The 6,000-nt window shown below is 40.3% G+C and overlaps 1 protein-coding gene across 1 annotated transcript in view; it reads left to right on the forward strand.

The window, feature by feature from the left end:
• LOC110218426 (catenin alpha-2) overlaps positions 1–6,000 on the forward strand; it is a 1,469,797-nt gene that overhangs the window by 630,314 nt on the left and 833,483 nt on the right.

A 6,000-nucleotide genomic window follows, 5' to 3' on the forward strand; every position in this document is an offset into this window, starting at 1 on the left:
TTGTATTCTCCCATTGGATTGCAAACTCCATGAGAGTATAGAACATGTTTTCTCTGAACTTTATATCTCCTACAACACTTAGCACGGTGCTCTACAAGCAGTAGGAACTGAACACATATTCAATGAATTGAATTGGCCTTCAAAGCTGCCTTAATTTGCTGCCAATCCCTTTTCCCTCTTAATTTCCCCAGATGCCATAGTCATCATTTTCAAATCATCTTTTCATTGGGGTCCTTTCCCAGTTCAGTAATACATCACAGGCCATCATTACCCATCAGAGCCAGTTCAAGCTTCTGAGGCCCTCATTAAGTGACTTCTGTTGGTCTCCAATACCACACTTATCATACTAATTAGCCAATCATTTCATTTTGGTTATCTTTCCCAAAAGACAATATGTTAACTCCTACCTTTATTAGGTCACATAGGTTGTTGGTGATGGTTTCCTCCTAGTAATCTTCCTATATTAATCCCTCTCAATTCTCTTCTAGCTATCAATTAAGCATCATTTCTTCCAGCTTGAGACTCTTCTGAGGATAAAAGATTTGACTTTATTGCCTTATATATTTTTTGAGATCAACAGGTATTAAGTCAGGTTCAGAAAAGAGGTCTTCTTCTCACAATTACAAGGATCTATTCTGAAGGATGAAATCATAGTTCAAGAAAATTGTACTAATGCAACTTTTTACTCTCATATTGAATAAAGTAGCATTATCCTGAATATAGCATCAGAACTCTTGGGTCTGCCTGTCTATCTATCCATATATCTTTCTTTCTTTCTATCTATCTATGCCCCTATGTATCTATGTCTTTATGCATGCATGTATGTATGTATGTAGGAACTCTATCCTTGTGAATATCCTTCAAATTGCCTTTCCTTTTCTCCACCCCCCACCCCTTTTCCTTCTGCCTCTGGTGGCCAAGAAGAACAAGTCCAATCCCTCTTCCAAGTAAAAAATCTTTCAGATAACTTGAAGGTAGCTATCATGTCTCTCCCTGAGTTTTCTTTTCTCTAGGCTAAAAAGTCTTCCTTCATAAGCACCAGACCTGTCACCAACTTAGTTGCTCTCCATTAACTTGCCCATGGCCACCTAAGAAGTAATGACGGTCAGGACTGGAACCTAAATCTTTAAACTTCGAAACTGGCATGACTTCCTTCCCCCTCCCTCCAACAATGTCTGCAGGCAGCAGACTGACCATTTAACAGTTAACCAACCCTCTTTAGTGAATAGTGAATTCCTAATAAAATCGGATTGTGCTTACAATAGCAGAAAGGGCTTCTTACACTGCTTTTGTCTGATTATTTCACTTGCTACATTAAGTTCATTAGAAATATTAGGCAATGAATAAAGACTAAAGGAAATGAACCATTTTTAATGAATGAAGAATAGTATGGAGAACATTTACAAACAATGATGAATAATGGCAGTCAACCATGGACTAATTTCTTTCCCAGTCTGTTCCTGTTACCCATGCATATTGCTGTTCTATTCAGGATTGTGGATGGTAGAAAGGACAAGATTGACAGGGCCACCGAAATTTGCATTCTTTGGAAATGCTGGTGTTGGTCAACTATTCTTAACCCATGGCCTTGAAATAGCATCTTCCCATAGGAAAAGTGTAGCTCAGCTTTCTTAGCCTTTTGGGACAGAGGAAGTACTATATGTTTCCCTCTGTTAAATTTAGAGGCTCAGGATATTTTACTTCCAAATGAAAGAAACCCTTTTCTAATTCAGCTATCTGTCAGAAGCACGTGCAAATGATTCATCCTCCACTGATGTGGCACATGGGTTCTCCATGAGCCATAGGCTGAGTCAGCCTGTGCCTAAGAAAAATAAAAACCTCCCCAGAGTTCAGAAACCATCAATGTTTCCACAAAGGATCCTGTAGGGGCCTATCATTATTTCTGAAAGCTGACTTGGATATAGTGTTTTACATTCATTCTCTCATTTCTGATCCTCACAGACATTGTTTGAGTAAACTAAGTTGGGTGTATTTTCCCCTGTTTCATAGATGAACAAAAAAAGCTTCAAAGAAGTTGAAGCCAGGGTCAAATGTGTAGTTAGTGACCAATGAAGCAGTGAAGGGAATGGAAGGGAAAGGAAAGGGAAAGGGAAAGGAATAGAGACCAATTCCAATAACTTTTCCAAAAAAAAAATTAAGCTATTGTCTTCCACACATTAACATTTTAAGTCTCCAGTGGGGATATTAATGGGGATCCCCTACACCTTTACTGAATTTTGTTTGTTTTTAGCATGAAATTATTATTCCTCCCATCCCATGCAAAATGAAGCAAAACAAAACAACTTTGTGTTTATCTTTTATGGTTTAGAGAATAGAGCCAATATGGGATTGAGGAAATCTGTGCCCAAAACCTACCTCTTACAAATATGGGCAGCTAGGTGGTGTAGTATATAGGGTGTTGGGCTTGGAGTTAGGAAGACTCACCTTCCTGAGTTCAAATCTAGCCTCAGACACTTATTAGCTGTGTGATCCTGGGCAAGTCACTTAAGCACATTTGCCTCATCTGTAATCCTCTTCAGTAAAATTAGCTGGACAAGGAAGCAATAAACCACTACATCATCTTTGCCAAGAAAACCCAAATAGGGTCATGAAGAGTCGGACTGAAACAACGGAGCAGCAGTAACTGACAAATATTTCCTATGTAACTCCTGGCAAACTTCTTATCCTCTTAGTGCTGTATTGTCATTGAAGTCATACTCACCAACTGTGGGTATTGGTTTCCCATAATTCTGAGCTTCCCACTCCTCTCTTCTCCCTCTATATCTCTCTTAATGATCTCATGAGCCCCCATGGGTTCAATTCTGATCACAAGTCGGATGACTCCCAGATCTATATATCTAGCCCTGGTCTCTTTCCTGAGCTCTAGTCTTGCAAGTTCCTTTTGGAAATCTCAAATTGGCTGTCTCATAGACATTTTAAACTCAACATGTCTAATAGAGATTTCGTTATCTTTCCTCTCAAATACTTCCCTTTCCCCAATTTTCCTATTATTGCCAACATCATCACCATCCCCCTAGTTACCCAGACACACAACCTCAGTGTCACCTTTGAATGCACACTCCCACTCTCCCTACACATCCAATCCAATATCCAATCTGTCATCAGATTTGGCATTTCTACCTTGACACCACTCCCTCTCTCTGTTCACCCAGATACCCCGCCCCAGCACAAGCCCTCACCACCTCTCCTCCTGGCCTGTTGTAAATGCCTCACAATTATTCTTTGTTTCGCCAATCTCCACGCTACATTGTATCATCCATTCATCTGCCAAAGTGATTTTCCTGCAGGCTTGGCTGAGCCATGTCATCCCGTCTCACACTCTACTCAGTGAGCTCCACTACCTCCATATTATCTCCAGGACCAAACAGAACATCTTCTGTTTGTCATCTAAAGCCTATCACAACTTGGCCCCTTCCAAACCTTCCCAGTCTTCCTACACTTTACTCTCTGTGTTCCGAGATCTGGCTTCACAATTCAGCCATTGACTGACCTCAAGCAACCTACTTCTCACTGACCCCACTTGTAGCTCAAGTATTTCATCTTTAGATACCATGCCTTTGAACTGGTTGTTTGGAATTATCTACCCTTTGCTTCTACCTCTTAGCTTCATGATTCAACTCAAATTCCATCTTCTACAGAAGGTCTTACCTCTTCCCTCAGATACTAGGACCTTCCCCTCCAACACGACTTTCCATCTACTCTGCATATGGGTTACGCGTTATGAGGATCTAATGTGATATAATGGAAATATGCTTATCACAGTGCCTGGCACATAATAAGTGCTTGACAAATGTTTGTTTTTCTCATTTATTTTACATATATACTCAGCTATTTACACTTCACCTTCCCCATTAGAATGTGCGCTGAGAACAAGGACAGTGTTTTTTGCCCTTTTCCACCTTCATTGTTTAACATAGTGACTGGCAGACATTAAATGATTAATAAATACTTTCTGATCGACTGACTTTAGGAAGTTTTCCAAGGCTCAAAGTTCCTGCACAGGAGCCAGGCAGCATTGGTATAAGCAGTTTCTTGTTCTGTGAGTTCCCTACCAATTAAATCACAGGTTCTGTAGCTATGTCTATCTCTTGTTTCATAGATTCCATTGCGCTTGCCATTTCAATGGAAATTAGGTCTGTCATCGTCACTGTGAAATTACATTCTGTGATCTCCCAGTCCAAGGAGTAGCCCAAACATTCCACAAAGAAATGAAAAAATCCCATCTTCGTCATTTGTCCATTTTCCTTTTAGCCTGTGGTTCAGTTTTGGATGAATGAAAATCCTGGCTTGCCTTTAGCCGTTGCCTGACCTCAGGCAAAGCACTTGCTGTCACTGAAGCTTACTTAATGAGGCAGTTTGTCTAGCTTTTGAAGGCCTCTGCTAGCCTGAGCTTTCTGTGACTTTCTACCGAAGACCTTGACAGCTAAGTTAAATCTCTCAGAATTTAGAGCCTTACAGCTTTCCCCATGTTAGCTCTTATGACAGGCAGTTTGATGCCATAAAAAGAGACTTAGTCTTGCATTCAAAGGTCTTGAATTCAAATTTGGCTATGCATTGACTGTCCATGTTACCTTGGGTAAGTCACTCAATCTCTCTGGGCCTCAATTTCTTCATGTATAAGTCAGGGAGGTTTATTCAAATGGTATATGAGATTCCTTCCAACTCTAACATCCTATGAGTCTAAGGAAGGTGAAGTGTTATTCATCACACATTTATTAAGTACCTACTGGGTAGTAGATGGAGTACTTTGTCCAGAGTCAGGAAGACTTGCTTAGGAATCTGGCCTCAGATCCTTCCTAGCTGTGTGACTCTGGGCAAGTCACTTAATCCTATTTGCCTCAATTTCCTCCTCTGTTAAATAAGCTGGAGAAGGAAAGGGCAAAAAACTCCAGTATCTTTGCCAAGAAGACCCTAAAAAAGATCACAAAAGGTCAGACATGATTGAAACAGCAACAACAAAGTATTCCAGAAAGCTAATCATCGAGGATACAAGAAAATTCAAAAGTAACTGCTGTCGGGGAGTCCTCAGTATAATAGCAAAGACAACATGCAAGCAACTACATAAAAATAAGAGATATACAGGATGAATTGGAGATGTTGACTCTTGGAGCCACACACATACATAGGGACTTTAACATTAACCATTTTTAAATTTTTTTTTTTGGTTTGTTTTTGAAAACACATTGATATGAACAATTTTGTCAATGGCCCTGAAGTTAATCCACTCAATGCTTTCATTTGGGCAGATTATGATGATCTGTGAGGAATACTATTGGTAGAATGTGAGCATTTAAGATGCAAATGTACCCAAATGGGATTGCCTCCTTATCTGAGAACACAGCAACTAGCGTTATTATCTTTCAGGGTGACATTTTCATGATGAATATTAGAGGGATAGGAGTGGATGCCTGGGAACCAACATTGCTCTGTCTTCACCTTTGAGGAACATTTTGCTGCCTTTAGGAGATAGCTATGATTCTCCCAAGGCCAGCCAGCCAGCACCTGTCAAGTTAAAGTGATCTGTTCCTGTAGGAGTGGTCTTTGTGCTCAGTCATCTCAGAAAGTTCTTCTGAGACAAGCTTCGTCAAATGGAACATGGCTTTCTCTGATCAGTCCTATCTCTTCCTGGACTGCTAAGTCAAACACATGCTCCAGTGGCCTAAGTCAAGTCCTTGGGGTGATTTCCCAGAGGTACTTATGCCAGCCTCAAGCTACACAATGAGACTCTGTGTGTGTGTGTGTGTGTGTGTGTGTGTGTCTGTGTGTGTGTGTTAGATTAGGATAATTCTGTTAGAAAAGCACCATGTTAGTGCCTTGAGGAAACCTATCCGAGTAGGAAGATCACTGAACTAAGAGTCTGGAAAACAATTGATTGGGGGTCTAGTCCAAGATAATATAGTTGTTAAGTGGTAGAACATGGCCCAAGCTATCTATATAAAAAATCACTTATCAAATACCTACTATTTGTCAGGACATGTG

The sequence above is a fragment of the Phascolarctos cinereus genome, unplaced genomic scaffold, assembly GCF_003287225.1.
Source record: "Phascolarctos cinereus isolate Bilbo 61053 unplaced genomic scaffold, phaCin_HiC Scaffold_2;HRSCAF=192, whole genome shotgun sequence".
NCBI lineage: Eukaryota > Metazoa > Chordata > Mammalia > Diprotodontia > Phascolarctidae > Phascolarctos > Phascolarctos cinereus.